This window comes from Pleurodeles waltl, chromosome 1_1, assembly GCF_031143425.1.
Source record: "Pleurodeles waltl isolate 20211129_DDA chromosome 1_1, aPleWal1.hap1.20221129, whole genome shotgun sequence".
Classification (NCBI taxonomy): domain Eukaryota; kingdom Metazoa; phylum Chordata; class Amphibia; order Caudata; family Salamandridae; genus Pleurodeles; species Pleurodeles waltl.
In genome coordinates, this window is record NC_090436.1 from 732,156,932 (window position 1) to 732,181,372 (window position 24,441).

The following is a 24,441-nucleotide window of genomic DNA, read 5'->3' on the forward strand; positions in this document are numbered from 1 at the left end:
CATTTGCAACATTTGCAAGTAAATTATTGTTCAGAAAACTGTGCATGGTGGAGGGTGCAAGTTATAGTTACCACAGGGCACAGCAAAACAGAATTATACCAAATTTGGCAAAAAATTAGATCTTTACTCAAAGTGTGCTTTTTCTGATTTGATGTAAAGCTTTTCAGTAGTTTTTGAGAAATTAAGATTAGAAAATAGAGATATCTGTACAGATATGCTCTGATTGGCTGCTTAAAAGGGGCCAAGTCCATTCTGATTGGTCACAACATGAACAATATGTTGTGACAGCAATTACAGGAATCATGGACATTATGCCTGTGTCCAGAAAATGAATTATAAAAATATATATATAAAGCAGCAGGGTGTGCACAGCTTGGCTCAAAAGGGCATGTGGGGGGGGGGCATGAGCCTGCTGTTGACAGTCTTCCACTCAGTTAAGCATTTTTCTGTCACCTTGCTCAGGATGATAGCTTTTTTTGTGACCTGGGTCATCAACCCTTGTTGAGTACAGTGCTGTCTCCTATGTTGATTTTTTTTCTACCAGATCCAGCCCACCTACCGTTGCTGAGCCACCGGATGTGTAGTTTGTAGCACCTCATCTCAGATATTACTTGAGCCAGCCTCCCTGTGTCGTCCATAATCTGTACTTAAACTTGGCGTTCAGAACTTATGTCATCCTGTCAGTAGTTTCCTTACAGCTTTGACTGCTGTCAAGGTTGCATGTCTCATTCATAGATTCTGAAAGTCCTGTGTGCCTAGAAGATTTAGTGGTTCTTGCTTCTGTTGCCTTCACAAATGCTTTTTATGAGTCAAGTTGTTAACCTTGTGTCCAACCCTAAACCTGGAAAACCAGTGGATTGCGCTTCATCTGGTCTCTAGCCTTTGATCTGTACCTACGGTCTGGGCACCATTGCCAAGTGACTAAACTATCACCAGCAGAGATTTCAAGATCACTGAGACATGTATTCCCTTCAACCACTTTGAGGTGGGGATCCTGTGAGGGCTTATTTGCTGGAGTTCCATGAAAGTTCTAAGACATTATACATTGTTGAAGAGTATATAATCTATGAGTGACTCACAAACTACAAGTTTCAAAATAATTGTAGCACTGTCAAAAATGGCTGCTGCAAATCTTTGTTTATGTTGAGGCAGCCAATCAGATCTGCGCTTTGATATGTCGGGTCCATCGATCTTCCGCAGCGTGAAATATACATAACATTTTAAACCTTCATTCCTCAAAAACTACTGGACAAATTTCTACCAAATTTAAAAAAGCAAGGTTTCTGGATCAAGATTAGCTTTCTTATGACTTTGGTCTAATTTCCTTCAGCCATTTTGGCTTTAACTATGTCTAATTTTCCTATTTGCATGGCAGAAACGTGTTTTAGGACCTCCCCCCTTTTTCTTGGCCATATATTTTTATTTTCACTAAAAAAACAAACGTTACATGGATGTTATAGTTCGGTTCATATTTTCCACGCACAAAACCATAGAAATTCAGCAGTTAGAGTTATCTCAAATATCTATCACTTGTGCCCCAAGGTAACCATAACTTGCACCCACGCAATGCACAATTTTCTCATCAATAATTTCACAGCAGATGTTGCAGTGATATTGTCAGTGATGTCATAGCAGATGTTAAGTGTGATGTAATGTGTGGTGTAATTAGCAGTGCATGGCGAGGGCCCCTCCTTTTGAAACTGCACGGCCGTCCCTGAGAGGGTGGTGGTCCCCGGGGCTGAAAACGAAAATGTGAGTCTCTGAGTGGGACTGTGAGTGGATGCATGAGTCTGTGAGTGGGTCTGTGAGTGGGTGCATGAATGTCTGAGAAGGTCTGTGAATGGGTCCATGAATGTCTGAGTGGGGCTGTCAGCTGTGTGAGTGACTCAGAAACAAAAGAACCTCACCTACCCTTTTATCCAATGAGAGTCCACAGTTGACTACAAAAAATCTATCCAAATGGAGTTCTTTCTGCCTCCTTGGGTATATGTCCAGTATGTATTCTGCACTACAGCTGTGTAATGGACCACAAGGAAATGTCACCAGTGACCTTGTGTATGTTTTGGCAGTATGATTGTTACTGTGCATGTTTATCCAGAAATATGTGATAATATGAATCCTCCTATAGAGAAGACAACAAGAGTACAAAGAGGTAAATCTCCACCAAACAAGGGTCCTTCCTCTTCACTATATGAAGTAAGTGCTTCTTTGTTTGGTGGAGATGGCCTCATATTCCAAAATCGGTGGGTAATGCGCTGGGGGTGGAGGGGTGCTTGTTAAGCCCTCCATCATCCTGGCAAAAGGCAGGAAGAGGATATTACTAATGGTGGCAGGGCCAAACGGGGGAAACTTCAAGATGATTTGCACATTTGCGTACTCAGAGCAATTTAAAGGTAGAATCATGAACTGTGCTCTCACCACGAGAGGACAAGTAAGAACCCACTCATCACAGTCACATACAGATTGGGCTCCAATTGATCAACGATGGATTCACCTCTATGAAGGCTATCAGATTGTTTATCAATATAGAATTCCTGAGAAAGCACACCTGCTTTGCTTTTGCCAAGCCCAGGAGTTAGGAGCATTTGTGCTTTACAGAAGAGGAGCTTCAACAGGGGCACCTGTCATGTGTATATTTGTAATTGCTTCCTGTTGAGTTTTAATTGCTGTAAAATGAGCATCGAGGCAAGAACGGCCCGGGGGACCCCATCCCCTGGGGCCTGGCCACAACTTAATGGGGGAGGTGGGCCTTGCGGCCACCCTCCCTTGGCCAATTTCAGCCCGTGCTCCCTATTCCCTGGGGCTTGACCATGACTCCTGGGTGCCCTTTGGCACCCTGTGTGCAGGATCAGGACCGCAGGGGAGCACAAGCTTGTTATTCTTCGCGAAGTCATTATAGAAGATCCACGGCTCTTGGTATAAAAATTTGGATTCCCTTAAATTTCTCAGAAGTACTGAACAAACTTACACTAAATACCAAAAAGCACAAACTGCTGAAAAAAACGACCTTTCTTTCAAATTTGGTGTAATTCCATCCTGCAGTTTGGACTGTAGTTGTGTTCAAAACTCATATGGGAATAAACATGAGAAAAACACTTTTTTAACCCTCTCCCCTCCTTTTTCTCAACCACCCCCCTTTGACGGATCACCCTGAAACTTTCCATGTGCAACAAGAATTATTCGCACACTTTTTTGGGGAAAATTTCGTGAAGATCTGTCAAATGGCGCCAAAGATATAGGCAAGCCAAAACACGATTTTCCTATGGAAACATGGTCCTAGCTATAGCTACCTGTGTAGTTAGGGTCACATTTTAAATGTACAAAACCATAGAAATTCACCAGTTGTAGAGTTACCTCAAGTAACTATAACTCGTGCCCTAAGGTAACTATAACTCGCGACTCCGCCATGGACAGTTTTTTCTTAAATGTTTTTACTGCAAATATTACATTAATACTATCAATGATGTTATCAAAGATGCCATGAGTACTGTAATTTGTAGGGTAACTAGCAGTGCATGGCAATGGCACAAGTTGTAGTTACCTTAGGGCATGAGCTATAGTTACTTGAGGTAACTATAACTAAAACTTGTGAATTTCTATGGTTTTGTACATTTAAAATGTGAGCCTAACTATAACGTCCCTGTAACTTTTGTTTTTCTTAGTGATTTTCTATGTTTTTTTTTAATGTATAGTAATTTTCATTACTATACATTAATCCAACTGCCTCCGCCCATGGCCTTCTGCCAAGTGGGGCGGCGGTTGGCCTCACAGGCACCCAAACTATAAGCACCCAAACTTGCACTGTGCACGTCCTTCGACCTATGCACAGAAGGAGTTTCCCGCACAGGCTAGCCCTTTGGTTGTGCGCAGAGGTAGTTGGCCGTGGCCTCTCTGGGTGTCAGAATAAGTGTGAGAGGGTGTTTCTGCGGGTGAGAGTATCTGTCTGAGTGTGAGAGTGCATACATCAGTGTTTTAGAGGGTGCATCAGTGTGTGCACGGGTCTGTGAGTGGGTGCATGAGGGTGTCAGTCTGTGAGGGGGTGTGTGGGAGCTTGAGTGAGTATGTGAGAAGGTGTGTAACTGAGTAGGTCTGCAAGTGGGTCTGACTGGGGCTGTGATTGGGTGCATGAGGGTCTCAGTGGGTCTGTGAGTGGGTGCGTGAGAGTCTAAGTGGGTTTGTGAGTAGGTGCGTAAGTGTGAGTGGGTGTGTGAGTGGGAGAAAGATTGGAAGAGAGAGAAAGAGAGGGAGAGAGATCAAGACTTTTTTAGGCTTTAATATATGATATACTTAGAATGAGGTATTTCTGTATAATTAAAAAAAGAAAAATGTATTTGTTATTTTAAAAAAGTCAAATCACATTTTATTTGACCTTTAAACAACGAACCCTCAATGCTCAGTGTGAGGGTCTGTGAACTTCAAACTGAGCAATTTTTTTTTCCATCCCTGTTTTTTTTAGCCCTTTATGGCTACATGGTTGTTTGCTTTTTTTTACATTTTATTTTACACAATGCTCTTTATGGGCTATATGGAACCACGGGAGAAGCCTCAGGGCCTCCCCTGTGATCCCAAGGAGATGCTTTTAACAGCAGCTCCGTGGCTGCTGAAGCAAACGTTTCATCTCCGTTCCCTGCACACATACCTGTGTGCAAGGAACAGAGATGAAAACTCCGCTTTTTGACAGCGAGACCTGTTTGACAGGCCCCGCTGTCAAAAAGCGGAGAGTTTGCTCTGACTTGGCTGCAGCTTCAAAGCTGCAGCCAAGCCACAGCAAATAGCTATGTCCTGGAGGTGGGCCCTCCGTGGGACCCCACCACCAGAGCTAAGGGGTCAGGGTGTCTTTACCATGGCCCCTTTTTTTATTATTATTTTATTTTTATTTTTTACTTTTTTCCTGGGACTCAGCTTGAGCCGAGTCTCAAGATGGCTGCCAACACTTCCTGGTTTGAAGTGTTGGCAGCCAATCCGAGCTGTGCATTTCCGTATACAAGCTAGTCTTTTTTTGCGAATACTTTGTACCCATAGATATACAAATTTGGATTTCCCTAAATTTCTCCAAAACTATTGAACCAATTTACACCAAATAAGCAAAAGATCAATCTTCGGAGCGAAACCTAGCTTTCTGCTAAATTTGGTGTAATTCCATCCAGTGGTTCGGGCTGTAGCCGTGGCTAAGGGTCCTATGGGAATTAACATTGAAAACACAACTTTTTTTTACCCTCTCCTTTTTCTCGCCCCCCGCTTAACGGATCACTTCAGAACTTTCCATGTGCAACAAGAATCACTGCAAAACTATTTTTTTTAAAAAGTTCTTGAGGATTCGTCAAACGGTGCCAAAGATATAGCCAAGTCAAAAGAAGCTTTTTCTATGTAAACGTGGTCCTAACTATAAATGAATAAATATATATATATATATATATATATATATATATATATATATATATATATATATATATATATATACTCTGTGCATATGATTCTCCTGACAAGCCTGATTGCACAATTTGGATTTAGTGGAGGTGATTCTAAGCTAGTTTTTCTGTCCCTTAAATATAGCAGTTTCTGTCCTCTGGATCCCCTTACATTGCCCTTCATATAAAGACTCCTCTAACTCACAGGTCTTCACTTGGGATGACATTTCTTCTTCAAAATCATATTGGAATTCCTTGAGCATTTACCCTAAAACTTAATCCTAACAAAAAGAACTTCACTCTCAACCAGTCTGTCTCACTGACCCACCTGGGTGTCAAGTTCATTTCACTTCCCTCATGTCACATACCTCAGCTTTGCTTTTGACTCCTAACTTTTTTTTTACAAGCCAGGTTAATAGAACTGCAAAAATAGTCACCTCAGATTGAATCTTCTCAGCCCTATAAAACCTATTTTGGCACCCTTCACTTTGGAACAGAAAATTGTTCTTAAGTGTTACCGTCTACAAGCATGCTCATTCACTTGAACTAATAGACAAAGTCACATTATATCGCACAATTACGGGAGCCGTTAAATACACAATCCAAAATGGGAGCACCCTGTCTTACATTTCAGCTCGAATAGCCCCAAAGCATCATGATAAATGCAGTCATTAGAATGAATTTGAATAATATTTTTAAAAGTCTTTCACCATAAATGGGTGCAGCAAGTGCTGTAACGTTGTAGAAAGTTTTTCACCATAAGTTGGTGCGGCGAATGCCGTATCTCCGGACACGTGTTTCTGGCTTTCGGCCATCATCAGCGGAGAGCAAAGTGTGGCAGACGGGGTTGCTTGAAATGCCGCCTAAACGTATTCTCAGGTTTTTGTACCACTCAGTAGGCGCACAGGTGCTTCACCAGAGCTCGTCAGCTCAAAGGCTCACGGGAGCCGTTAAATACACAATCAAAAAAGGGAGCATTATATCGCCCCAGTGTGATAGTAAATGCAGCTTGGACAGAACTGGTATATTTTTGTTTTAGTGAGTAATCTCTTTCTTTATTAAGATAAGCGAGCTGTACTTGTAGAACGTGATGTTGTTGCTGTCATGCACAGAGGTCTCTGTAATGTGTGTTTGTGACTCGACTACGTGTGTTTGTCCTAAAACAATATATTATCGTTGATAACCTATCACCATATTCAGATGTCATGTAGTCGAATTTGGTGATTTACTCAATTTACTCTTTAGCACACAGACCTGCTGTCCTCCTGCTGTGGTTTGCTGGTCTTAGAAAGAAACACAACACTGGCTTTGGACTGTTGTATACCTGTTTATGAAACAGCTGCTTGGGATCGTTTGCTTTAACTTAGCTTTGACACAATGATTTATGAAATGTTCTTTCCTTGAGTGTGTCACATAACCACTGCAGCTCTGGAGAATTCTGTGAGCCAAATATTACAAAACAGCGTGTCATTTTCTTGAAATATTATCTGCAATAACTCTTCTCCTTTTGCATGCCTGACTTTCATCATTCGAACAGCGGTTTCCACAACAATGTGTTTTTAAATCATCTGTCACACTGAAAGAAAGAGGTTTCCAAACACAAGTTGTTTACAAGAAGTGATATAAATATGCTGATATCATGGTATGTTTTCTGATGTACATTGTGTGTGTGCGCGTCTATATATGTCTCTATAGCTAAATAGATATAGAGATAGATATTTTTACTATTTATACTATTGAGATACAACGCTGGCCTCTGCTCGGAGATTCCTTTATCAGCTATCATTGGACTAGCACAGGCTGAAGTTTCTTTTTTGACTAACATGTTTTTCCTTTTTTGTTTTCTAATGAGCAATGCACGATTCCATTTCTGCAACCTATTATGTTGGTGTTTTTGGTGTTTTTAGGCACCACAATCCTAGTGGCCTGTGTGGGACATAAACGAGGCAGGGCTTTTTGCAGTTTTTGTGGTCATTAAACCGTCTTTCTGGGGACAAACTCATAGCTTGTGGAGCTAAAAACTTCACATTTCAAACCCTGCCTTTAAAATGGACGGCTACCGCCTAGAAGGAAAGGGTGTCAACCCAAATGTGAGAGTGTCACTGCGATCAATGATGGGGCATCTATATAATGAAAGAACAATTTTACCCTTTTATTGAGGATTTCTTCAACAAAATGTGAAAACGTATTTAGTGTTTCATCAGATTAACAGTGTTGGAATGTGAATGTGTTACTGTTATGTGTGAACATGAAGAAAGCAGCACTTGTTAGATAAATCAGAACATTTTTAGTTTCACTTTTAAAATATGTAATAGTTTTTCTTATGAGTATGGGTATAGGTGGTGTTTGATGTCACTGACACAATGAAGAGAGTTTTCCAGTAGTTTTTAAACTTAACCCTGGCAGTGATTAAGAGACTTCAGGGCACAGTTGTCCATGTTATTTGAGTGTTAATGTTATTGATATATTCTACTTAAGGTATTACCTACCTGGGAAGGCACTTTATTTTACATTCTAGTATATAAAGTGCATGTTTACTAGCATGATGGATTCGTAGCACGTTTTGGGGGCTATTACGTAGATCATTGCCCTGCGGTATTGGACAATAGACATTTTCCTGTCAAAGTACATGTGGTTTTCAGTCAGGCCGCCTTAAAGAGGAATTGTGTGCCAGCACAAGGCTATGCAACTGAGACAGGCCTTTCTACATTTAATGAGTTTTGAACTGAAACTGGTGGGCTGGAGAGTAAAGGGAACATTAGGGTTGGAAGAATGAGCACCCCTAGAGAACTGTGCCTTTTGTGTTGTGAAGAGGATCTAACATTCATTTGCCCTAGAGGCAACGAACAAGGTAGACTTGCTTTAAAAATACAGACTGTTCCTTGAAAGTGTGACATGTGGAAAGATAGTTTTCGACACATTTAAGTGGAAGAAACTAGATTTGGCATGCCAGGTTGCATGACATTCAATACAGGTGAGCAACACTTTGCATAAAGTGACAAGCCAGAAATTACTTGATGAGGGATTTTTGCCTGTTCTGAAAGGCGCTCGCATATTTATTCACAAGTAGTTTGCACTAGTTAATTTGCACACATGAATTAAAAGACTTTTAGGTTTGTTACCATTAACACATGGTCTTCATACAATAAAAGCATGGTTGGTTGATTGTCAGCTTTCATATTGATGAATATGGTAGATAACATCAGGCCATGCAATAAGACTGCCTGCAGTGCAAAGAGAACTTAAGCCAGGAGAAATCCCAGTTTTGGCAACAGACTGGCACTTTAATCAAGAACATCGCCATGATTATTTGCCAGTAGCACCAATACCCTAGCAACAATTACTAGTACCCAGCACATCCTCTCTTCTCGCTGCGAACAGACAAAGCAATGAAACAAAACACTTCCCCTGGAAGGCCATTAAACACACATCAGAGCAGCAAACCATAACTTCCAGTTATAGTTTTTTACATCCCATAGGACTCGACTGTCTGTTATTTAAAAAAATATTGATCAAACAGTCAGTAAGTGAAGGTACCATGGGCATAGTGCTCTAATCACTGAAGAGCATTTGATACTCTGTAAAAAAAAGTGAAAAGGCTTGCTAGTGATAAAATCCCGATGGTCCATGAGTGTGTAGAAGCATGAATGAAAGACAATGTTCCAGAGTCCCTTAAAGTAAGATAACCCCTGTTAACTGACAGGAAATTGACTCCTAGCTCCTCTGTCTGTTACTGCATGGTTTATGACCTAGTCTGATGCTTGTCTACGCTCTCTGTGGTTGCTAGTCACTCTCCCTTAATGGACATCTGTCCAGAGGCGTTGAGAGCTACCATAGCATCTGTCACTTTCCATTGCCACATACATTTAGATGCTGATAGTGGGAAGGGTTTGGCTCAGTGCTTAATTTGTGCTTGTTGTTTCCGGTGCTGAGCACCAGCACTTATTTTTGAGGGCTGGGGCTTATTCTTCTGCCTCAACCATCTACTGCGAGAAAAAAACACATATGAGAACGACGGAGGAAGAGAAAAACGAAAAGGCGTCACAAAGGGAGAAAGCAGAAGGCTGCCAGAGTGAGTTGAAAGGACAGGGAGTGGCTTTAAATGGATTGAAGAGGCCCGAGATGGCTTCAGGATTACTGCCTCATTATTCGGTGCTTGCACATTTAAATGCAGCAGCTGTGTTTTAAGAGGAGGGTTTTGGCACCGGCACGTTTTTATTTACAAATTAAGCACTGGTTTGGCTCGCTATAAATTTGTGGATGTTAGAACCAACGTACTAATATGAGGAAAAGAAGAGAACCTACATTGAAAACCAACACACGTTAAACAACGAAAACAGACGAGAAAATGTCATTGTTCCACAAGAAATCTCAATCGGATTTTGTCTTCGAATCACATGAAGGACAGAAACATATTTATTGCTGTGAACGAGAAGGACAAGAAAACTGCATATCATGTTTCTTCCGTGTTAGAGAAAATGCAGATCATCAGCAGTGAAAGAAAGAGTTGCAAAATAGTGACAAAAGTGTTTGTCTTCTGTTGTCTTGTTTGCGGGGTTTTTAAATCATACTAAGGACTCTTTTCTTCACATTAATACATCCCCTTAGATGTATGAAAGACTCTGCGTGGTTTATGCTCTATGCATTTTCTTTAGAATTTTCTTATGGATGGCATTACCCAGGTCTGGTGGCTCAGGAAACTAGGCACCAAGATCAGGAATCTGTGTTCACAGGTTCAAATCTGATTGTTACACTCAGCCTTTCATCATTTTTCAGTAAAGTGAGTATTTTGGAGTAGGGTAGCAGTAAACGTCTGTTTTTCAGTGTCAAGATGCCTCAAGAGGTGCACATAAACTTTACAAATGCACACTATGGTATGTCAGCTTGTAATGATATAACCAGTTTAAATAAACACAGTTGAAGAAATGTTCTGGCTAAGCAGTGGGTCTTAATAACATAACTTTAACTCACAAGTTTTTTTGTTTTTGAATATGCCTATAACTGTTTAGGTTAGGGGGATTCAGTATACTAGTGAGTAGATATAACTCACCTCTTCGATGATGCTCTAGTTGTCGTTAGTCCCTATTCCCTTCAAACGACAAAACCCACTGTCCATCTCACTCTCTATTGTTTCTTTACTTATCTTAATTTTTCTGCCATTTTCAATGATTTATTTTTCTCTGTTTCCATCGGGTTACCTAGTTCCTTTGGCAACCTTCACCTCCCATGCCTTAATAGCTTCATAGTATTCCTTTGCAATGTTTTAATGACTTTCTGGCTGCAGATCGGTGAACATAAAGTGAGTGAGGGAGGGGAGATTAAAGCACTTATCAAAGCTACATTACGACTCTGCACTCCTTCTCATCTTGCCCAGTGGTAAAACCTGTAATAGTAGCCGGGACTTCAGAACTTGACCGAATATGATTAATGCAGTTATAGAAATCAAGTATTGTAAAGTGATTTAAAGGAGAAGTTAGGCGACAGAAGACATGATAAGAGAGAGATAGGGGGTTGGTAGTATGAGGGGTCAGATGGTATGCATGATCAGTTAACAACTTTGAAAATGGGTCTGTATTCAGTCAATGATATGAGTGAGAAGGCAGAGAACTTGATAGAGGATTTTTTTAGCTTATGTTAATCATTATTCTTTGAATTTAATCCTTTCTCCTGCTACAGTACTGCAGTATTGTTTTCCTTGGCTGAATCATGACTCTATGCCAAATGGTGCCCCAGACATAATCCCAATCCAAAAGATGTCCAACTGAGTTTAACATGTCTGCAGTTGAATGTCAAACTACAAATACAGAAAAGTGAATTCCTTCCTCCACAGTGCTCAAAATATCAGACCAATACTGTTTACATTAGAATAGAGATATTCCACTGAAGTGTTTTGCATTGAAAAAATAACTGCTGTTATCCGATATTTTTTTTTATCGTTAGAGGTTTACTGTTTAAAATGAATGATGGAAATGTAATCATTTTGTCCCTGATCCTTATGGTTGCAGGGGCAACCTAGCGAAATCAAAAGTGAGAATGCAGGTCATTTCCTACTAACCAGAACACTGGGTACTCGTTTTGTGATGGAAAATTCCCCACCCCAGACTTCTTTGTCTCTGTACATAGCTCAGGTGAACTGTAAAGGCCTAGCTCAGAGGAGCTGTTGTGAAGTTTGAGTTGGGGAAAAGTAGAACGCAAAGTAGAGGGCATTTGTTATAGTTACAATAAAGATGAACTTTCCAACCAGAGTTTTTATTTTTTGTAAAAATGCTGTACACAAGCAGAGTAAAACACCTAAAAAAGCAGTGAAATCACGTTTGAACACTAGACACCCTAGTTATATACAATATAAACTGATTGTGATCACAAACTGATTGCAAACAATGTTCTTTTCCGAAACAAAAGCCTACACAGAGGTTAGGCATCCTTCTACAAAAAACATGGTAGCTCTTTGAACACTGTTCACAGTTGCTAACTGTTCGCAAACACCAGAAGACTTATCACATCATTGAATAGAATGGTACACCACGTAGGGGAGAGAAACAAGAGAAGTATTTTATAGTTTACAGTCAAGTGTTATAGTACCAGAAACTATACTAATCTCCTTGTTGAGTGTAAGATTGTGCCAGTGCCTTAAAAAGGCAGACAAAGTATAATATGTGGGACCTACCAACTTCGGATGAATGGCTTCTAGGTGAAATGGGACTGAAAAGATCTTTGAGGGTACAGATAGGCGGCAAACAGATGCCTGACAACAGGGGCAATCTTATAAGCCAGCTGGAAGAAGGGCACATAGTAGCATCATGAATTTCCTCTTTGAGCTCTCTTTGTATTATGTTAGCACACAGTTAAATCTTTGCCCTTCAGCGGAAGATCAGGAGATGTCTAAAAGTGGCGAAGAGACACTTCTTCCAGCACCCCGGATCACCTAGACTGGAGAAAGTCCTGTGCTCACACCACACAGGGTGAAGGCTAGTGTTTACTGGGGTTGGGAAAATCAGGCTAGGAACTCACAAAGATAAACAAAGCAGAAGCTAGGTGCTATCACAAATCAACGTTTGGAGATGATTGCTTATTGGCCAGTCATCATTTGATATCTGGTCAGGGGTTCAGAGAGCTTCTTAACACTCTGTTTAATTTGAGAGATCCCACATAAGCACGGTCAGAGTAGGTGCTCTCAAGTTAGGCTCTATGGCTTCAGTGATGCCAGTATTACCTGAGCATGCAGAGTGTAAGGAATGGCCACTGTCCAGTTAAGGGAGTGGTGGGTCTTGTAATATGGCTGTGAAGTCTGTTTCAAGTATGAAGCATATAATTTTTAAAGGAGTGATAGTTGGCACCTTGTTGTCAGGCTCGTGTTAGCAATGTGACTCTCATTGCTAAAAGTAAGTCATTGGATTTCACCTGTCGAAGGAATGAGGTATATAACTCTTCTTGAGCTAGATCTAGACTATAGCTTATTTTTTTCTGTTTTTGTTGGATTTTACTTGACATAGGTGCTATCCTTTACATTGTGAATACAGTTAACTATTAGACATTATTAATGGCATACTGACGCACCTTGATTCCATGGTCAGTGAGGTGACTTTCAGTTGCTGTCATAAGTGGAAATGCAGGAATTTGACCCATGATGACAACTATTGATAGCAAAATAAGCATTAAATCCACATATTTGCTGTACTCTTGCAATGATGACAATAAAATAGTATATTCCCCATGTTCTCCCTTTCCATTACACATCACACCTCAGTTATTTAGCTGGAGGCCTGTACCTTTTTAGTGGCCACATTTCTCAGCTGCGTTTTCATTAATGTGCTTTTGCTGTGTTGTGCTTTCTTGCTCTGTTTTAGCCACCTTCGTCTAGGGTTTACAGCCTGTTTCACACTGAATTGTTGTGCAAACCTGAGTCAGGTGACATCTCTTCAAGTAGCTTTGGCTCACATTGTTGGTTACAATGTGGTAACAAGGAGCAACATCGGTTTACAACTGGATATGTTTAGGGAATCAAACTGTGTTGTTGAGGGAGAAAGAAGTCAAAGGAGGCCATTCACAAAGGTAAACGTACGCATGAGTAAATCTGCAAGTGTATGTTTCCTCTTAGATGTTTTGGTAAATTTACTACCTTAGGCTTTTCACCATTTAGGAGTGTACATTCACTACAAAGTGGATCCTTGCATGCAATCCAAAAACCAAGACGTTTATTACATTTTTAAAAACATAGTAAAAGTACTTTTGAGATACATATTAATGTGAGTGAATGTGAATAATTTATTTTAAACGTAGGGCAACGCATCATTAACTTAATTTTGATTTAAAAATATATTTTAAATATATATTAACGTTGTCCCCGAGATTTAGATTAAACAAGTTTCAGAGTTTCCCGCCATATAAAATGATATAGTATATAACATTCATATTTTAAATATCATGTAAAATTAACTTTTTTTTGTTATATAATAAACATTAAACGTTATGTATAGAAAACGTTTTTTTTACATCTTTTATAATAAACTAAGAATTATGTTATATTTATATAATTTTTGTAAACATTATAATACATTTATTTGTATATTTTAAAGGTTCAAATAATTTAATTTAATATTAGTTCCTTTGGCCTTTTATTTTATGTCCCTGCTTGTATCATTTTCTGAAGGAGTATCTTGCTTTACCAGTGATTGGCCAAGTTTGGTGATGGACTTAATCCAGGTCTGAATTGGAGTACATTTGCTGCTGTCTTGAGTCCTTTTTGGTTGTAATAACTATAGAAGTTCAGTTTGTGAATAGCAATGGGTCTCTCTTTTGTAGGTGGGTGCTTACCCTCCCTAAACCCCTCCTTAGTCCTACCTAATCCACTCCTTATTCTTCCCTTAACCCCTCCTTTTTCCTGTACTATTGCCTCCCGCTTAGTTGTTAGTGTTCCCCATTTCCCATCCACTCCCCTGTCCTCACAGTTACTACTAAAAATATAGCTACGTGTGTAAATCGCTGTCAGAGTACAGATCTGTGTGCATAAAACATAGAAGAGGTGGGGCATGGACCTCCACATGTATGTTAGTGAATACCATTTTGTAGTAAATTCGTATTACCATTGTAGCATTACTAACAATATTACAAAATGTAGTTAGTGAATAGGCCCAACATGTTATAATGGACTGTGACCAAACTCAACATTCTCAAACAGGAGAACCCACAAATATGAAGCAGTTTGAATTGTGGCCCATTTTTAGTAGCTTAATTAACCATTAGTGCAAACCTCAGGGAAAATATTTAAGTGTGTGCTCTGTGTTTTCCTAAAAATAATACAGTAGAAAACAAGTAATATAAATACCCACTGAAAGTTGACATAAACAGATTAATATTTAATCAAAGTAATATTGCAAAAAAGAGAAAATCAGAAAAAGGTCAGACATTATGGGTAAAGAAAAAATACAATTAATCAAACAAATGTCAGGCACTGTTCATTAAAACAGCATTGGATGTGTAATAGGGTTTCCAAGTGTCCTTCAGACGGTTAATGTTTACCCCTTGCTGGACGCCCACATTTGCAAAATGGGTAACAAGACAGACAAGGGAATGCCCTACAATACAATTCTGCCTTTGTTTTATTGAGAAGAAAAAATCAGAACAACTAACCTGCCAAATGTAGCTTAACAGGGCTAAAGTATTTAAACACAGCATGTAGAAATTCTGATTTCATTTTAAAAGTCTGCTTTAAATAAGCTCCATTCGTACCATATAATAAGATGAGGCTGCCCCACGAATTCCCACAATTGACCTAAAAGTTAATGGTACCCTCAGTCGGGACTTTGATGTTTGGAAGGAGAAGACATTTGGTTTAAGAAACTTGTAACCATATCAACTTTAGTGGCTCTATCCAGCCTCTAAGCCTTCTGAGCATTTTTTTCTGAGTTGTGAAAGCTTTGGTGAATTTTGGATATCTGGTATAATAATTTTCAAGTACAATCAGGTTGCAACATAAAGCCTGCAGATATGCACCCATGACCAGGCCAGAAGATAAAGAACATTCTGGTCAGACATTTTACCTTCCTACTCCTATTTTTTTCTGTAGCTCCATTCAACCCAATGGGTTGAGACAGAAGGCTATATCTGATGTGGCTGCTTTAAGCAGGATTCCCTTGACTTTGTTTTTGGTAACCCCCTCCTCCTTGAGTTTTGACTAAAATATGAACCTTTGAGGTTCAAATGTTAAATAAGTTAAAGGCAGTACTACCTAAAACAGACTTTTACAAATACCAAACAATTTTTGAGTGACCAAGTCATCTTAGCAAACAGTGTTGTGTGGTAGTGTCTTCTAGAACCAAGTCCACAGTGCCCTCTTAGCTGACTAGTTTATTGAGATTCTTTCCAGATCCCGAGGGTGTTCTCTTTTACAGGGCCTTCTTAATTTCTCTGGTATATTTCCAAATCTCAGGAAATAATTACCACTCTGGGGCCCAGCAGCCAAGGGCCAACTAATTCTCATTACATAAATGACATAGATCCACTCAGTAGTCACAGTACTTAAAGTTAAGTGAGACTCATTGATAGGCCAATAGCTTCCTCTGGCATAAAGTACATTGACTTCAATGATACATAGGCTTTTCAGAAGGTAAATTATAAAAGTAGGCAATTAAGTTAAGCAGCATGTCTAATGTGAAATTAGATATAACGGACTTGAGAGGTTAAATGAGGAGGTTGCCTTCTTACAGCCATGGAACATGACTTTTCCCATAGAAAAATTCAAGATGGGGTTTTGGCAACCTACAGGTATTTTCTTCAGATGGGAAACATTGTCTTCTTCCTTTAGTGGCCTTGAACATTCTGAAGGTAGTCATTCAGACGTATATAAAACAAAGCCCTAGCTTCTGATTGAGAGGGAACATCCATATTATTCTGTGCTTGTTCCCTAAGTTTCTGTACTTCATTCTCAAGAAATATGATGTTTTGAAGTCTTGAGACATTTACTTTCATGTCAAGCAAAATTCTCAGATGACTAATGCCACAAAAGGTGGTAAAAGACACCTTCAATACCAAAGCTTGCACTAAAGCCTTCCTCATCTGACCCTTTCTAAAGAAATCCGACTTTCTTAAATTATCGCAGTTAAAAACCCTTATACTCCATTATGGGCAATCTTTCCATCGTGTTGGATGCTTTAATGCTATCAAATGACTACTTTTCTCAGTAGTTCACTTAGTGATAGGATGATTTTCTTCCTTGTGCTGCGAGGTCTCATTTGGTATAGGTCTAGTTTGGTTACTCACAATGTGAAAACAATTGCAATGGTAGGGTATTTTGTCCTTACTAACAGTTCAGTGTTTTCAGCTGTAGAGGTTTCTTTGGGATTCATGTTCATAGCATGTGGTGCTAGCAGTAGTGCTGTTATTTCAGTCAGACAGAATCCAATTTGAGACATTTCTATGAGTGTCTTCCTGGCTCATCATCAGATCCCTTCATTCGGGTGGGACAAATGAACAAGGGCATCCATTGGTGCATCATCGACAGCTTGCAATTCCTGGCTGATTCCTGATGGAATAGTTGATCTAGCTGATTTTGCTTCCAGACTCGTTTTAAATTTCGTTTTTATGCTTTCAAGTGGAATTTTCTCTCTATGTGCTCTAGACAATTAGCAAGCATCTTTTCACTCAAGAAGTTTGAGTTGTCGAAGTAAGCAGTTGATACAGACTGATCCTCTGTGTAAATATTTCATCCTTTTGTGATTCAGCATGTCTTTGGGTTTCGGTTTCGGTTTGTATTGAGTGCATTTGTCTCACATATGCCCTTACTCATTCAGGGGATTTGATCTCACAAACTCTAGCTCACAATTAAGGCATTTCTATCCAGGGGTGATGTACAAGCTACCCAGAGAGGTGGGTTTCTGGCACTTTGGTTGCCTGAGGCCCACTTGTTTCTAAAGGAGCCATCAAAAACCACCAGAAATCTTCATACAGGTAACATAGGGGCTATTCCGTATTGTAGTTTCATCCTCATCTGCACTCAATATGAAGCACAAACAAATATCAGTGCAAAAATCCATAATTTAAAGATAAAATAAAATGGAACTTCCTTGCTCTATATCCTAATTGATGTTAATGACGTTATAATTAACTATTCTGCTACCTAGATAGAACTTTAGAATTGATCCATATCAAAGTTTCTTTCACTCATCTTGTAGTATTCAAAAAGTCTTGTGAAACGATTATAGTAACCCCTCATGCACATCTGCACTCATTTGGCTCTACGATACTAGTGACCGAACGCAGACTCAATACCAAAGATCACATGCAGCTTTCTGTGGTAACCATATTGTATTAAATCACACTGGAGATGTTAAACTCTAACATGGCGTAACCGACAATATGTGCTGCTTACATTGCCACCATTATATAATGTTGCAAATAGAATTACATTAGGCAGATGTGACATAGTTGAAGCACACGATAACAGGAACCTTCTGGATCAGCTCAGCTGCAATCTAAAGCACTGGAAATTTCAAGTACACCCCAACCCTTACTTAGACTGTTGTCACTTTGTGACATCTGATCATTCTATCAATGTCATTTCCTAAAACATATTTTATGCAGATCCATAACCAGTGAAACACCAATGAAAATCCACAAGTCCACACACCATTGTAACTGTTGTGCAGCCAGTTGTGAGACAAACAGTCACATCAGTTTCGACTGGCCACCCAAAATTGTTTTCAGATTGCACTTTTGCAATCAGATCATTTTTCTTTCACAAATTAATGCTATGTTGATATCCTTCTAAAGATAGTCCTGCAAGCCTGGATCTCACCAGTGGTGCCTCCAAACTCCCCCTCTTAATTTCCTAATGCTTACATTACTACTTTTACTACTTGTTCTTTAGGCACTAGACTCACCTTTTTGTTGATATGACACTATCTCCTTTGTAATAGGTAGATTTGGGGCTTGTAGTATCTTGGCTGGTTCACAGTTCAGTAGAAAGTTGTCCTTTGGCATATATTACTGGTGTGTGACATGCTTTTGGCTTCCAACCTTTCTAATTGTAGTTATGATTAATGATCTACAAGATTGTGGTAAATGATCATTTATGAATCTTTGTACCTCCACTCTGTCCTAAAGTTTCGATAAAATGCTGGGGAAATTTAGTTATGGAGCATTCTTCCCTTTGGACAATGGACAGAGCTAGAGCTCTAATCATTATCATAGTGGGTGAAAAAATAATGGGCTAGTATGCTACCACAACCGATTGCCAGTGATTAGACTATTTGCAAGCATTCCTCCCATCACCTTTTTTGTGTATGATTCGACAGGTGGGAAATAGTCATTAACATTGCAACTGAACATTTTTGTTTAAAAGTAGGTCCCCATTTTTAGTGCATTTCAATTTGACAACCAGTGAGATGTCTAAAAGGATTACCTCTTAGACCACTTCCAGTCAGATGATGCACTGACCTACTTAAGGTAATAGCATTACTTGTTTTATTTTAAAAGTAATCTACAAGGTTTTTTATTCAAGTGTTCTGTACCTTACATTAACATTATTTCCTATAAACCATGTCAAGTCTGGTAGAGATTTTCCTCTATTCAAAAATGCATATATTTGCTCCTACCAAAATTTCATTGTATATAAGTGATAACGATTATTCACTTTTTTTGAATAGCCATTCTGTTCTACCTGTTGACTTCTCACTCAGAATTCCCTTTAGAATGCTTGAATATTTGCTCAGTGCAGCTGGATGTGAGAATTCTGCTGGTGCATTGTTCCCCTGCGATAGGCAAGAAACTTTCTCACATCTCAGTGTTCTAAGGTGTAGTTTTGCATAAGGTCCCAGTTAGTTTTCATTTAAATAAGCTGTAACTTTGTGACTACGTTCATGAAGACCTCTTCCAGGAGAAAGTGGTCAGCAAATTTTATCAACATGTTTTTTCACTGTCTCTTCTCTCAACTAATGACTTCTTCATGGAGCTTTGTCCAATTCAAACGTCCTCAGCATTCTGTCCCTGGGTATACACACAACAATCGTGCAGACAAAAAAACCTCTAGCACTGTAATTGCTAACTCAATATCTGGACTAAGGAAAACAGTCAAACGGCAATCAGTGCAGCACAGTGGCTCTCAGATTATTTATACATGCTGTGGTTTTGTGATGACTGTCTTCTGTGATGGGCTTCCCACATGCAATAAAGTTTAGGATACGGGTGAGGAACAAAGTGATAATGGACTGGTATAGCAGAGCAGACTAGGCCTGATTTAGATATTGGAGGACGGGATATGGCGGACGGGTTACTCCATCTCTACGGTGACGGATATCCTGTCTGTCCAAATATAAATCCCATTGAATATAATGGGATTTAGATTTCGGCGGATGGGATATCCATCACCGTTGTTACAGAGTAACCCATCCACCAATAGATCGATCAGGCTCTAAATCTATGATAGGAGAGAGTTTGGTACGTACAGTTTTACAGGTTTCTACCTGGCACCAGCAGAGATTCCCAGACGCTCTAAATAATGTTGTGTTTAGTATTAGCATAAGAACTTTAGGCATCGACCCTGTTTTTTCCTTTTTGAGTAAAATCCTGCACTCCTTTCTGATCTCTGATTTATAGAATAAACTATGCCTATATTAGTGGCAACCGCAGGAAGTAAGATAGGACGTCCTAACTAATTAAGGGGAGAATTAGCATGATTTTCTTTCATAACTTTGTTTCCCCTGCTCGAGTAAAGTTATCCTGCATTTTCACCGCTATCATGTTGCCTTTTCATAGAAAGCACAACTACATCATTGTGAAGTAAACTGTAATACATAAGTAATAGCCGTGTAGGGTTGATGCACAGTCATCGTTCAATCCTTTCCATGACTCTGTAAGGTCAGCGCTTCCTGTTGAGGGTGCTGGAACCAGAATTTTTATGTTGGCAAGGGGACAGACCTGGTGATCATATGGTCAAGGGCGAAAGAAGAGGCCTTAGGTGGATGATGAGACGGTGCATGTGTCTACCATCACTCTTTTCTGTCACTAGGTACATCAAAGAGGCTTGTATTGCCTTCTGTGTCTTAAAACACAGTTTTAAATATTTATTAAAAACCACCATGCCTGGCTGCTCATTTTCCATGCTTGGTGTATTTAATAAACTCATAATGGCTTTCTTCCCGTTATTTCCTTGTCTTGGAATACCCGTAAAATAAGATGGGTGTGTGTCAAAACATATGGATGTTACAATAATTGATTGCCTTGGACAAAAAGAAAAAATCCTTTGATGCTTAGCATTCTTAAATTACCCAACTTGCTTACCAGATATTGCCACTAAATGTGCATTTGTATTTGTTTTAGGGTGAGTTTTCGTCTTGAACTGCTGTATATGGGAAAGATGCGCACAGAACATAAGTAAAATTCATAATGTAATGCAAATAAACCAACTGTTGAAGTTATAAAGGCCATGTACTGAATTGTACGTGGCAGAGCTTAGTTGGTTATTAGAGGAAGGTTCATATCGATGGGGGGATAAAATCCATCCTGCATCTAATAAAATGACAAAACAGCAGGTTTAGAACAAACAAAATCTTTGGATTTTTCTGTACTGCAAGGGTTAAAATAGCATGACCAGTGGTACATCCTAGCCTCGCAGCAATGACTGGAAATATCAACTGCATTTAGAACCTTAGGAAAGGTTATAAATTAAAGGACACACAACACTGAAAAAGCAGTGTGGCAACATTAAGCAGAAATAAGAGACTAAACTGCAAGGAAAAAATAAAAGATGTGAATGACCAAGTAATAACCTCTCACAGTTTGTTTAATATGAGTACTTCTCCACATCCCTCAAAAACAAAACAGATGATGGACAGAATGCAGAGCAAATCAAACCTTCACCCCAGTCACAAATCTGGGTTTAATCCATCAGTTTTTTTGCCTGCCATGCCATTCCAGTTAGACCCAGCCATATGCAAATCAGTCTTGACCCTGCTCCACCGTTCCATTGATCTCTCCTTCCCTAACCCACTTTTTGAGCAGTGTCTGGAATCCTGAGACTTAGCCTTGTGAATGAAGCCTTGCTTGGCTATAGTTTACAGCCATCACCTGATGGAGGATTCTAAGAACTGAAAAAATGATTAAGGGCCAGATGTATCAAACATTTTTGCGATCGCAAAAATGCATTTTGGTATGTTTCAAGTTCATTTTGCGATTCAGTAACTTGTTACTGAATCGCAAATTCGATTTGTGGCTACATAACGATTCAGTATTAGGAAGGGGGCGTGTCAAGGGCGTCCCGTCCTACTACCGAATCACAGAAGTATGTATGATTGTTTTGTGACCATGATTGCGGTTGCAAAACAATAATAGTTGCCTCCAATTTCAAATTGGTGGTAACCCATTCGCTAAGGGGAAGGGGCCCCCAAGAGACCCCTTCCCCTTTGTGAATGCATGCGAAAACATTTTTTAAGGACCACTGCCTACTCTTATAACATGAAAAGAAAACTTTTCATTTTTCTTTTTTAAACGCATCTTGTTTTCTTTAAGGAAAACGGGCTGCATTTAAAAACATAAAAGATTGTTTTATTTAAAAGCAATCACAGACATGGTGGTCTGTTAAGCCCAGCAGGCCACCATCCCTGTGAGTGTAGCCATTTGCAATGGGTCGCAAATTGCGATCTACCTCATGAATATTAATGAGGTAGGTCCATTTGCGAGCCCTTGCGAATTGCTACATAAAACTCCTGGGGTTTCATACATTCCAATAGCGATTACTTAATTGCGATTCGCAAAAAAACGCAACTTGGTAATCGCTATTGGTAATAATGACACATCTGGCAACTAAGTCTGATGGTAAAACATTTGACTGGAGTGATTTGCTTGGGGCATCTGTCCTCTGCTTCCATTGTGGTCAGCCTGAAATTGCACTTAGGTCCAGACCACTCACATATTGTTGTTTTTCAATGGCACTTTACTTTTCCTAGATGCTTCTTGCCTTGAAAATTTAAACGTGCAGAACACTGGTTCTCCTTACCTCAACTTTAATCATTTTGGTGTTTTTAGGCTTACAATTTGTTTTCTCTATTTTTCTAAATTGGTTTGACAGTTTTATTTTGTAGACTTTTAAACTTTAAAATTGTTGACAGTGCTTGAACCTAACACACATTTCTCTTGAGAATAGCGTTCTACTTGTGCCACACTTATCAGGGACTGAACACAGTTTCTTCAAGGCTTGCATTGAGACCTAACCATGGTGTATTTACTAAATTGCTAAGAGTGGTAAGAATCACCCTTCCCAAAGCATGTAGCTCCTTTGTCCTGTCTAGGCTTGCAACAAAAGCATAAGTTAAAGCTGTGCCATGGTGAAAACCAGGGACAGTGCACCATATCTGTAATATGGCCCAGGCCCCGGATTTTTCCTTAGTGTTCCATGCAATCTAAATTTGAGTTTTGCACTTTAAACCAGGTGAAAAAACCACAGGCGTTAACTATGCATGTTGAAATTACTTTTCCTGTTCAGGGAAACTATTTTCCACCATCAGAAAAACCCTTCTATTCTATCCTCATGAAATATGTGCATGTTCCTTTCACACAAACCATGAAAGCACACTCTTTGCCACCTTTCAAAGTAGCAGTTTGATGTGCCTTTATGAAAACTGCTTGCAAAATATTTGGAATGCCATCAAATCTAGGAGTATTTGGATATTCATTGCATTTTGTATGACCATTGAGTGAGTTCTAACCCTCCAAGCGGTCCCCGCCCCAGTCCCCGACCTTTGGAAGTGGTGTTAAAGGTACCCAGATATCCCAAATCCAAAACTCAGGAAATTTCAACCAAAAAGTGCTCTGAGTACTGAAATGAGACCGGGACCAAGCTGCTCGTCGATCTGCCCAAAGTGCATCGCCAGTCGGCCTGACTTTGTGGCAGCTCCCACTATGTTCTTCCCCGCAGCCAGAAATCCTGTGCAGCTGTTCCTCGCAGATGGAGTATCCAGACTTGTGGAGCCCTCGTCGCTTATAGCCTGCAGCTTCATCCCATTGGAGATCTTTGAATTCTAAAAAAGAGACTAAGGGGGTGATTCTGATCCCGGCCGGCGGCGGAAGCCGCCGGCCTGGCGGGGACCGCCAGAATACCGCTGCACGGTCAAAAGACCGCCGCGGGTATTCTGGGTTTCCCGCTGGGCTGGCGGACGACCGCCAGAAGGCCGCCCGCCAGCCCAGCGGGAAACACCCTTCCATGAGGATGCCGGCTCCGAATGGAGCCGGCGGAGTGGAAGGGGTGCGACGGGTGCAGTTGCACCCGTCGCGATTTTCAGTGTCTGCATGGCAGACACTGAAAATCTTTGTGGGGCCCTGTTACGGGGGCCCCTGCAGTGCCCATGCCATTGGCATGGGCACTGCAGGGGCCCCCAGGGGCCCCACGACACCCCATACCGCCATTCTGTTCCCGGCGGCCAAAACCGCCAGGAACAGGATGGCGGTATGGGGGTCGGAATCCCCATGGCGGCGCAGCAAGCTGCGCCGCCATGGAGGATTCCCCAGGGCAGCGGGAAACCAGCGGTACACCGCCGGTTTTCCGTTTCTGACCGCGGCTGTACCGCCACGGTCAGAATGCCCATGGGAGCACCGCCAGCCTGTTGGCGGTGCTCCCGCGGTCGTTGGCCCTGGCGGATTTTACCGCCAGGGTCAGAATGACCCCCTAAGTCCAAACAAAGGATTCTTAACCACGACTGCAGCCAGCTTTTGCCTGACTATGACATCTCCTCCTTGGACACTGCCAGCTGCGGTGTCATACTGAACTTTACCTTCTCAGGAACTTTTCTACAAAATTTCTTCTAAGATGGAAGGTAAGGGGGGATCGGGCCAAATCCACTTCTTGTGTCTGATCCACACCCCAACTTTGCCTGGGTTTTGTGCGATTAAATGTCAGCAGTTGGTGCATTGATCTTTTAGATGCTAGTTTTTACCTGAAACTTTCAAAAATTCATAATTCCGGTTCCACTGATTGGAGTTTTGTCATCTTGGTGTCAGGTTATTTATTATAATTGACTCTATTTGTCTAAATTGGTGTGGGATT

General features: G+C 40.4%; 1 protein-coding gene across 1 annotated transcript in view; it reads left to right on the forward strand.

Annotated features, from left to right (window-relative positions):
- Positions 1 to 24,441, forward strand: part of AUH (AU RNA binding methylglutaconyl-CoA hydratase) — a 711,935-nt gene that overhangs the window by 535,730 nt on the left and 151,764 nt on the right. The gene's annotated exons all lie outside the window — the stretch shown is intronic.